This window comes from Tubulanus polymorphus, chromosome 2 (assembly GCF_964204645.1).
Source record: "Tubulanus polymorphus chromosome 2, tnTubPoly1.2, whole genome shotgun sequence".
Taxonomy (NCBI): Eukaryota; Metazoa; Nemertea; class Palaeonemertea; order Tubulaniformes; family Tubulanidae; genus Tubulanus; species Tubulanus polymorphus.
The window spans coordinates 15512663-15523870 of record NC_134026.1 but is presented as its reverse complement, the minus strand read 5'-3'; the positions used below and the strand labels follow the sequence as shown (position 1 = coordinate 15523870).

Sequence of the window (11208 nt, the reverse complement as noted above, 5' to 3'; positions counted from 1 at the left end):
TTGAGGTATGAGATCATTGTTAGTTTGAAAAAGAATGGATTAAGATTTCCATTAGTATGTATTCTTACAATTCTGGCAACAATCTTGGTTCTCTCCATTTCATCTGGAAAACAAATAATGATGATAATGATATTGAAGTTGTGAACAAAAACTCACAAATTGTTGTTGAATTGTCAAACTCAATGCCTGAATTTCATACCAGAGAAATGAAGAGATCCGCACATAAAATTATCGGTACAGTTATCAAGGTGAAACCCATGGTATTTCGATCATGTATAAAGTACTGACCTGTGACAGCTCTGGCTCTTGTAACTCTCATGAGGCTGAAATTGATGCTCGGATGCGACTAGTTTTACTTGATGGCTGCGTTGACATTGTCTCTGACCTTAGAGCTCTCAATTCTGGCCGGAAGGCAGTATATGAACCTGTCTGTGCCACAGTTGCATAAAGAGGTTTCGGGGAGATACCCCCCCCCCCCCCCCGGTACACCAATTCCTTCTCAGGAATGGTTAAGGTTACAATTATGGCCCAAAGATCCATATGCTAAGACGGAATTGCAATATACCGGTAGACTTGAATTAAAGTTTATGATTCAAAAAAGGCAGGTCAGGGCTTCTCATATCGACATGCATTATTGTGCAGCATTATTTAAGTACGAGAGAGAGATGGCCATAAAACTTAGAGAGAATAGTTACTTTGTGTCAATTGATGACAAGCACAAATGTAAAGTTGGAGAGCCGGGATACCCTGTTGCTGCATGTGAGAGGGGCCACCAGGTAATTGTTTCAACAAATTCTTCTTTTGAAGTAGGAGACCATGATTTCACAAAGTTCGGGCTTATACATAGTGTTTGTCTGCTTGTTGATGTACCACCTCATATAACTGGATCCTTTTACAGAGGAAAAGTTTATGTTTCACTGAAAGATTCAATCTTCGAGCCATCAAGCCCTATACGGCATGCAACAGAACTTCATAGCATCCTTTTATCTGAGTCGTAACGTCCCATTTTATTCATCTATTCTGATGGTGGACCCGATCACAGGCTAAAGTACATAACTGTACAATTGTACTATCTATGTTTATTCCTACAAATGGATCTAGACATGCTTGTAGCTGTAAGGACAGCACCACATAATTCGTGGGCGAATCCAGTAGAACGAATAATGTCTATCATTAATGTCGGGCTGCAGTGTATCGGTTTGATGAGAGACAAAGCATCAGAAAATGTTGAAAATTCTTATCAAAGGTTGTAACTCCATGAAAGATATTAGGGAGGCTGCAGAGAAAAATGTTGGTACTCGGGAAGCTCTGTTGGCTTCAACAAAGCCAGTTAAAGAACTCATGGGTTCTGTTATCAGTACGTTCAGTCTGAAAGATGAGAGTTTCCAGACAATTACTTCTGCCACACAAGCAGAAATTGATGATTTTTTTCTGCGTCGTGAAAAATATTGATGAAGCACTTGATCCCGACAAATCTTCATCGGTCAGAAAAAGTGAAGAGATAACCGCTATTATGAAACACTGCAGTCAAATGGGTATAGTTTTTGCTTGAAAAAGTGCGGGCAATTTGATTGTAACATCTGTCGTTTGCCAAGGCTTCCCCAAGATGAGTTTGCTAGTCTAAGTTATCTGCCTTTTCCTGCAGCAGGGTCTACAGGTGACCATTATAAATCATTCAATGAGGTGTATGGCACCAAAACAAAAGATGAACCCCCATCATGTAACGATCCTGTCTCCTAAATCTCTAATACAACCTTCAAGGATGATTTACGCTCCGACGATATATAGGCTATAAAAGGGCAATTTATCCCGAACAAAAGAACAACGAACTTACTCGGACAATGGTTCCACTTCTAAGAGACCGCACCTAGCGGTGATTTATTACACTATACATTACACTAATTATCGACGGAAAACTATATACATACTAACGGGTACGAGACCCGTTACACCACTCCCCCCCCCCTTAAAAGTGTCGTAAGCATAGCTTACGACCGCGCATACGTCCAGTATTTACAGTTCATATATCATGTCGATATTCAGTGTCCATTACAAAAATGTCATAAACTACGGGTTACACACACATTCGCACACCTTCGGTGTATTTACAGTTTGCAATTCGCAATAAATCCAATTATCCAACGCGACCCAACTGATACACCAACACTACGCTTATGTCCTACTGGGGGAAGATTAGAGGCGATTAAACCATTTGAAGGTACTCGCTCAATAATCAACACACTTGCCTAGGTCGGTGAACAGCAGGTTCCTACGCGCTGAAATCACAGAAGGTTCATCAGGTCGGTTGGGCCTCCTGCAGACGGTTCCAACATGAGTCTGATTCCGTATCAACAAGGTAAGCTAAAAATACAAATCGAAAACAACGGCAGTACCAAAATTCGAGGTAAAACATGTCAGCTGGGCGACCAGTTATGGGTAATGAAAGGAGAGTATGGTGATTTAACTGCTGCACGGTGCCCACCCTACTACCATATCATATCCCCAAGTGACCCTGAACTACAGTGACGATATGCCGGGTGACAATCTCCATAGCTGAACGACGGTAGTGGATTCCCTTGAAGTCCGCATCATCCAGGTCAGGGTGGTCTATGGTCAGAAATCCCACCTTCTTGCAGTGCGTGTTGATTCGGTCTATGGGGACCACCGTCTCTCGTTTTCCTCTCATAACAGGAGCTTTGGGCAACCAAAGGTGGAACAGAGGAAGGTTTGGGTATTTCTTGCCCAGAACATTGTACAGCGAGTAAATACTCTTATGTTGTCTGGCCATAGTTACGGACGTTATTAATACCGTGGTTAACAACGACCGCACCAGGTGACTCGCGTGGTTTTAACCCATTCCTCCAGCTGCTCCAGACGCTTCCCAGGGTGAGCAATGATGAACAATTCGTTTGTGGATCGGGAATCTTTGAACATGGAGTCACTGAGGAGTAAAATCAGACTCCTCAGCTCTCCGACCTTTGCCGCACTGCCCAATACCGAAAATTTCGGTTCAAGGACGCTGCCCACTCCACCGTACTGCTCAACAAACCTGGACAAGGTCCTTTTCAGAATCTTAAACCGGCTAGCTGAGAGGTGGATGGATGATCTTTTCGACGAAGCGACCGCTGCCTTAATTCCCTGAATCACCGCACCCACCACAACCATTTTAGGGTCGTAAAGGTGTTCAACACATGACTGCACCAACTCACCCGCATTCAATTCAAAAAGGGGCTCCTGAGCCCGCGAGTACAGCTTATTCAGCTTCCTCACGTCTTTGATGAGCTGACCCTTCAAACGCTTAGTCTCGGAGTTAAAGCCGTCCAGTGTAAGAGCATCCATATTTCAGTTGTTCCTAAAAGAAAGTAGAGACAAAACATTTTTATAGTTATGCGTTCCAAGAGATTTAACCATGAAGGTGCTCTCTCTCCCGCAATAATCTCCCTTTCTCTAGCCATTTTGCCTTGTTGTCCATTATCCTAGACCAGCGCTGCTGACAGCAGGTGTATGCTTTCAATGAACCGCCACATGACCTGGCGAACTCGCGGTATCTTACGGGTGGTCTTATAACATTCCGAGGCCGAAGCTGTCAGCGATTGTCCTGGAAAACCTCAGCAGGCATCGCTGGAGATTCGACTTGGTCACTGTCCGGTGCTTGCGGAGCAGGCCCATTGTCAGTGCCCACCCGATCCAGGGTTAACTCCTCCTCAGACCCCGAGCTGTCCAAATTCACTTCTGGATTTCGGCGCCGTACCCTCACAAATGCCTCATCCTCCGACTCTGCCTGTTCAGGGCTCGTCGGACGGACTGGCGGTTGGTGGGTTCTAAGTCGTCTTTGTTTTTTCATCCGCAACTTGTTTGGGGAAACCTCAACTATGGGTCCATGACAGAGCTTCAGATCATTGAAATGCACTGTCCGAACCTTGGTTCCTAAACCCCCCTCCAACTGTACCCGGTAAGTGACTTAAGAGATTTTCTCAACAATTATGTAAGGACCCATCCAGCGCTTATGGAACTTGGCTGCCTCATCAGTCCTGAGGGCATGGCTATACCTCCATACTCGGTCACCCACGTTGTACCCCCCACACTGAGCAAATCTATCGTAATTTGCTGCCTGACGTCGTTGGGCTTTTCCAAGGCGGTCACAGACTCTCTGATGAGCTTCAGTCAGGTTTCTACACATGTCCTGGCTAAACTTGGTCAGGTGGACAGTTTCCTCAGGAGAGCTAACTAAAACGTCTAGTGGTAAGGTCATCTCACTGCCGAATGTCATGAAAAATGGCGTTTCGCCAGTCGATTCCTGCACACTGGAACGAAAAGCCATCAAACAGGACTGAAGTTTCTCGTCCCAGTCATTCCCCATGTCAATCACCATCGTGGTCAACATTGATTTTATAGACTTGTTAAAGTTCTCGACCTGGCCGTTTCCCATGGGGTGATAGGCAGTCGTTCTGGTCTTTTCAATCTCAAGCAGGCTCAACATCTCACTGAAGAGTCGAGATTCAAAATTGGATCCACGATCCGAATGAATACTTTCAGGGCATCCGTAGCGTGTGATCCACTCATTTACGACCTTCCTGGCAACTGCTGGTGCTTTCTGGTTTCTAGCCGACCAGGCCTCAACCCACTTGGTGAAAGCGTCCTGCACCACAATGATATAAACGTTCCCACGCTTTGTTCGTTGCAGTGGGCCAACAATGTCGATATGCAGACTTTGCCCTCTCCTACCGATTGGTGTTGGTACCAGTGGCGCTTTAGGTCGTTTAGGAGGGTTTTTGCATTGCTGACATTTACGACACTGCTTGACAAAGCTATTGACTGCCTTCGCCAGTCCAAAACACCAAAACCGTTGGCGGACTTTACGTTCTGTGTGCCTACCGGATATACCATTATGGAGGTGAGATAGGATCTTAGGTAAAACCACATTTGGCAGAACTACCAGGTTTTTGGCTAATCTGGCACCAGGAAGTGGTTTCATAACAAGCAGGTTTTCTACCATAGCCAAGCGTTCAAATTCGCCCAAGAGAATCCTCGCGTTCGAACCATACTGACGCAGGGAATCAGTGTTTGGCTTTTGCAAACCCTTTCGGACTAATTCCTTGCCTACTCTTATGTCATCATCGGTATCCTGAGCATCACCAATCTCGACCCGAGTTAGGAGATCCCCTATACCAATCGTTTGCACGAATGACACTGTTGGGGTTCCGGTGACGCCGCAACTAGGGCAATCCCCATGAGGCTTGACCCTCTTGGGAATCCGCGAGAGTGGATTGGCGTTTTGGTGATTGCGCCCGGGCCTGTGCTCAATGTCGAAATCGTAGTCTGCCAGCCTTTCATTCCAGCGGGCGACTTGGCCTGATTGAATATTGGACGACCGAAGCCACTTGAGGGCTGCGTGGTCAGTTCGGACAAGGAACTTACCCCCCAATAAGTAGTGGCGGAAATAATCAATTGATTCGATTAGAGCAAGCATTTCTCGCCTCGTGGCGCAATAGTTGTCCTCCCCGCCTCTCAAACTCGACCCCCATATGCTATTACTCGTTCTGTGTGATCGCCTTGCAACTGTGAAAGAACTGAACCTATAGCCCAGTTCCTAGCATCACAATCAACTAGGAATTTCCCCGATCCCTCTGAAAAAAAGCCAGGGAAAGCCAGTACAGGAGGGCTTGTCAACGCATATTTAATTTCTTCGAATGCTCCTTGCTGACTGATACCCCATTCGAAAGGCTGACCCTTCTTTGTGAGCAGGTGGAGGGGCTTACACATTTCCGCATATCACTTGATAAACCTAGAATAGTAAGTGACGAGGCCAGTGAAACTTCGTACTTCTGATACATTGGTAGGGGCTGGCCCCAACCTAGGACTTTGTCAGTTTCAATTCCGTTCCCGCTCACGACATGGCCCAAGAATTTTAACCGCTTTTGGAGAAGGTGACATTTTCTTGGCTTCAATTTCATATTCGTTGCTTCGAAACAACCGAATACCTCTGACAGCTTGGAAATGTGGGACGCCACATCCGCAGAATGGACTATGACGTCATCGAGGTAGATCAAGGCTGTTTTCCATGACACCTTGTCGAGAGCCAAAGACATGAGCCGTGTGAAACAGGCCGGAGCATTTATGAGACCAAATGGCATAACATTCCATTCCCACAAACGGTTCTCAGAACAGAAAACTGTTTTTGGTTTGTCACATTCTTGGATCGGCACTTGCCAGTAGCCACTGGTTAGATCCAGAGACGAGAACCATGACGACCCCGAAAGTGCCTCGAGGGTAGAATCTATTCGCCCCAACGGGTGACTGTCTTTAGTGGTGACGTCATTTAATTTCCGGTAGTCACAGCACAGACGCAACTGCCATCACTTTTCTTGGCTAGGACTATTGGGCTAGCCCAAGGCGACTGGGATGGCCTTATTAGACCTTGGTCACACAGTCCTGCGGTGTACCCCTCAACAAATTGCTTGTAATGGGGCGGCAGACGTCGTTGATGCTGCTTAATCGGCTTCTGCTCCCCGGTATCAATTTCAAACTCAATGAGGGGTGTCCTCTCAATATAAAAATCCCCCCGAGAAAATACACCCCGATGCTGCGCTAGGACCCTCTTTAAATCCTCCCGATCACCCTCTGAAATTTCGAGACTATCGACATTTAGTCGTAAAGACCGTTTAGATCATGGGGATCCTGCTGGGGCTGAGGCAGCTCTGTCAGAACCAGAAGTGTCTTGCACAGTGAGTACATCGACTGATTCAATAGGCGAGAAGATACCTACAAACTCCCCTCGACGAACCCTAAGGGTGTCATCTGAAAAATTCGCCAGGCGGACTGTTACCTTCCCATCCCGCGGACATACCAGAGATTTGCCAGCCAGGCATGGAGTACGGTTCCCTCGACCGACCATACCAACAAAATTGTTATTCACTCTATATCTCGCCTTGAAATACGCAGTGGCCGCGACCTCATGGCCTCCCGGAATATAACAAGTCTCGGTCAGGAACAAACGACAGGAACTACGTCGTACATCCTTGGTCTCCAATGGTACATGCGTAAGGCCACACTCAAGAACTCTACCAGGGTAATCAATAATGCAACCATTCTGTTCAAAGAAGTCACTACCTAGCAGGCACTCCTGAGCCAAGTCATCGGCTATTACCATGGGGACCATGAATCTACAGGTTCCCAACTGGAGCTCTACCTTGGCCACCCCATGAACCTTCATGTTCGCACCCGTGGCTGTGGCTAATTCGAAGTCGACTGGCAGCAGATTTCCCTGATCGGTCCTACGACTCTTCTCCCAGACAGAGGTTTTCAACAAAGTCACAGAGGCACCGGTGTCTAAGAGTATAGACGTACGTGTTGAACCATTAAGGATACCAGAGCAGTAAAGTCCAGTGTCTCTCAAATCGACACGACGCACCATTATCTCAGCCACGGGGCAGCTCGGACCTATTGACACATCTGGCTGGTCAGTTGTTATTGTGGTTAAGATCGTATTTTCATGTGACTTTATCAACGGAGAGTTATCTGGGCACGGTGGTAAAATATTTTTAACTGTCTCCTGCCTCAGAGGAGAACCATCGGAAATTCCATCACCGGGTTGACCGACCGACAGTGAGGTATCTGGGTAAGGAGTTAAAACATTTGAAGTTGCCTACTTTTCCAGATATGTACGAACTGTCGTATCGGTTCCACCAAGAATTTTGTTCCCAACAATTTCCCTCACGCAAGGGTCTAGTGAACTATTTACAATTATTGAACTATTTACAATTTGGGCTCTATCATGCACGGATGAAGGAACATGTTTCCGGATTCTACGGTGTGGAGGCAGATATTTCTCCATCATATATGTGGAGGGTCTCTCTATTGGCGGCGATTCCCTTGCCCCCTGGAGGACCGCCTGTAATCGTTTCCCTGTTTCCCGGGGCAGTTCCTGGCATAGTGACCTCTACCAGAACATGTACGGCATGTAACCTGCGGACATGTAACCGCTGTATGATCCGGTTTTCGACACTGCCAGCATGTGTTGTCCCTCCCCTGGGAGTTGGTCTGAGTCTGTGTGTTAACCCTGGCCTCTAAACCGTCCATCCGGACATTCAAACCCTTGACGAGGCCCACGAGTTCCGAAAGTAGCTCATCCGTCTGACTGGCCTTCACCTCATTTACATGTCGACGAGGGGGTTTGGACTCGTGTCTCTCAGTCAGGCGCCGCGCAGTCTCATGACCTCGAGCCAATGACACAGCCTCCGATAGAATCTGCGGCTGAGCCACGTACAACTGCTCCCTAACACTCGAGGGTACCGCCACACCTGCCAAGAATTGGTCACGTGCCAACTCATCCTGCAAACGGTGATCAACCCCTTGGGTATGCGCTCTGTGCGAGTTCTGTCAATGCATCCGCGTAGTGCCCGATGTTTGCTTGGGGTTTCTGCTCTCGAGATTTCAACATCATTTTGAAATCGGAAGCTGACCGTGTCAATGACATACGGTCCTTTATCCCCTCAACGAAACTATTGTAATCCAGGGATGTTCACTACTACATACACCGGACAATGTGCAGTAGCTCTCAAAACGCTCTCACCAGATGGGAAAATTATGCCCCATACTGTACATTTTGGGGCATGGGACTTTTACCCGGGCATCCTCCCTGGACCATGATGGAGATTCGGATTCCCTTTTTATGCTACGCGAGACATATTGGGTGATTGGGCTTTAAAAGTCATCCAAACCTGCGGTTGGATGGACCCTTTCCTGGACCACACCCGGTTGGCATGCATCCGGGTCAGAATGAGACATTCCTAATCGTGAATATATTGTATATACCGAACAAAAACTGATTTAAAAATACTGATTAAGTTTAGTTATTTTATGAACCTATGTGCAAAACTGTAGTTAGTATCTGAAATTATTCCCGCTATTAAAGCAAGCGTATAACAACGATTTAACTACTGAAGAGTATCCGCAATACCGCAGTCGTAAGGAAGTAGGTCAGACACACTATTAACGCGCACGCTTCTCGCCGAAAAACAAAGGGCAGCGATTCAACTCAATAATACGGCCGTAAGGCTCTCTAATCCCATTAACGCTGCCACCAGTGTAACGATCCTGTTTCCTAAATCTCTAATACAACCTTCAAGGATGATTTACGCTCCGACGATAGGCTATAAAAGGGCAATTTATCCCGAACAAAAGAACAACGAACTTACTCGGACAATGGTTCCACTTCTAAGAGACCGCACCTAGCGGTGATTTATTACACTATACATTACACTAATCATCGACGGAAAACTATATACATACTTACGGGTACGAGACCCGTTACACATCTAAAGAAGTAAAACCTGGGGCACACCTGATCCCGTTCAGCCCAACTACCCAAACAGCAAAAATGTTGGGTTAGTGGCAGTGTGTGTTGAATGTGAAAAGCCTAGAGTTGTTTATGCCTCACGCAAACTTCTCCATCCAGAAAGGGATAGAGTTGAACAGATTTTGGAGTCAGTTTTTTTTTCTGTGGGACGTTAATGTCAGATATTATAAAGAACTCAGACTTAGATGATGCAGATATTGGTGTGCTGGGTTTAAAGGTTTATGTCCGAGGAAACCTCACCTGCTTAGCACCTATCGAAATCCCAAACTACAGCTGTCAAATATTCAAAGACCTATGCACAAATTGTGCTGCTGATGAACGATTCTGTACTGGTCCAGGTACAGTTGACCTCTACCCAATATGTGAGGACTGTTACAAAGGCAAATTTGGAAAAGTGTTCAAAAGAAAAAGAAAACTGATGAATTCTGCCGAGTAGCTTTCTTTTCTGTTCAAACAATTCGCAGAAAATTTGCATCGAATACTGTGCATTCCAACTGTTTCAGAGTGAAATTTTGTATAGTGTATAACATTCACAAATATATATATATATGGATATGTGTTTTACAATGTTAATTCTACTGAAGACATCCCCTTACGGTAAATGGTAAAAACATGTGTGAATCCTGAAATAACACATGTGAAATTGAATTCACACGTGTAAATTCTTTAACTACATGTGTGAAGTCGAATTCACACGTGTGAATTTTTTAACTACACATGTGAAATCGAATTCACACATGTGAATTCTTTAACTATGCATGGCAAATCTTATTCACGTGTGTGATTTCTTTTAACTAAGTGTGTGAAATCGAAATCGCATGTGTAGTTTTTCCAGCTACACAAGTGAAAATCAATTCACATGCGTAATTTCTCAAACTACTCGTATGGAAATAAATTCACATCACAGTAAGTCCCATGTCTATTAAATATACGAGTTGCCTAATTTCATATTACTTCTAAGACTTTCTACATGAGCTTTTTATGTCCGAAGTCAATGTGTTTAGAGCCAATGTCATGAGATCCATCACATATACCATTTTTCTTAGAAAAAGCCATCATCAATGGAACAAATTGAAAAGGTTAAAATCCCCACTTCATGATCTGAGAACATTTTGTAGCAAAATTCTATAACCATTTTTTAGAAAAATTAGTAAAGAAAATGGATAGAATGTGAAAAATATTCTGCTTCAAAATCGTTAATTTGGGATTTGTACAATTTGAATAATCGTGGATTCTTGCCTATTATTCATTGAGGGGATTGTTACTGCTAACGATATATGTTTTTAAATTAAACATGACAATTTTTCCACAGAAGGCCTAATTAAGTCAATGAGATTTGGTTCAGTAATATACAAAATGTACAGATAATTAATAGGAAATAACATGCTCCTTCATCCATTAAAAATTAAGTTAACTATATCAAAATGCCGAGTCAATTCACCGAAATCCCAAAAACTGTCTGATTATAGTAAATTTAATAATCTACTATTAGTACTTCTACTACAGGTAGGAATAACTGTAAAATAAACTTCTTTCTTTTCTGGACACGAGACCATTTGATATAAAAGAGGTTTCATTAAATGCAATACTCATGTTCAAATATTAAAATCACTTAGTGAATCATGTTGGGTAATCATGTTGGGTAATCATAATATTAGTATCAAAAATCCCTACTAAATATTTTTGATACGAAAAAGTATGAACGTTACTTTGTTACATCCTTAGAATGCGATCATTTATCCTAGGTAATACCTTGGCCATTTTCTGACAGTTTTGCTAAGTATCTTAGTGTGATAAGAATTTTAGAATAGTGGTGTTGTGAAACCGAATTTGATTGCTCCCTATTATCT

General features: G+C 44.4%; 1 pseudogene; it reads left to right on the top strand.

The window, feature by feature from the left end:
• The first annotated feature begins 359 nt into the window (after positions 1-359).
• On the top strand, positions 360-1740 carry LOC141898951 (uncharacterized; annotated as a pseudogene).
• The last annotated feature ends 9468 nt before the right edge of the window (positions 1741-11208 follow it).